Source organism: Micropterus dolomieu, linkage group LG05 (genome assembly GCF_021292245.1).
Source record: "Micropterus dolomieu isolate WLL.071019.BEF.003 ecotype Adirondacks linkage group LG05, ASM2129224v1, whole genome shotgun sequence".
Taxonomy (NCBI): Eukaryota; Metazoa; Chordata; class Actinopteri; order Centrarchiformes; family Centrarchidae; genus Micropterus; species Micropterus dolomieu.
This window is the reverse complement of record NC_060154.1, coordinates 13,608,876-13,609,743: the sequence shown is the minus strand read 5'-3', so window position 1 is coordinate 13,609,743 and position 868 is coordinate 13,608,876.

Here is an 868-nt window from a genome sequence, read left to right as displayed (position 1 = left end):
ATTTTGAGATCTCATCTTTTGATCAGAGTAAGACAGAGATGAGTTTTTTGCTCCTGAGGCCAATATCAGAAGGAGCTTTATTGCCAAGTAGTGTTTTACACATACAAAGAATTTGCTGTGGTGATAAGGTGCAACACATAGACAAACATACAGTCGTCATAAATAAATGTAGAAATATATAAATATGGAATAGAAGAACAATGTTGCAGATATATACATGTGCATTATTCTGGGTCTGTGCCGTGCAGAAGTAACACAATGGAAGAGAATATTGTGTACATATAAATATATAAACTGACAACATAAAAATATACAGCAACAAAGATCAACAATCGACAACAAATATGTGCAACGTGCCAGGTCTGTGCACGACACGAGATGAAACAGTATTTACATGTGCAGACACCCACCCAAAACCCTACACAGAGTCGCAGTTTAACACACTTCTCTGCTCCTCCATTTCAGGAGTTACTTAGTGAAAATCCTATAGTGACGGTGTCTGCCCCCCGACCATCGAAATTATTTAAATCAAAGGTAAACAGAAGAGGAGCTGTGCATAAAAACCTCATAAAATTAAAACCACAAAAGCAATAGTGCAAACTAATAGGAAAATTAAATCTGGACTCTTAAACATCAGATCTATCTCTTCTAAAGGTGTACTAGTAAATTAACTAATATCAGATTATGATATTGATTTATTTTGTCTTACCTAAACCTGGCTGGGTGATGGAGAATATGTTAGCCTAAATGAATCTCACATTCCTCGAGGCACAGGCCGAGGAGGTGGAGTTGCAGCTATCTTCGACTCTAGCCTACTAATCAGCTCCAAACCTAAACTAAACTATAACTCATTTGAAAGCCTTGTTCT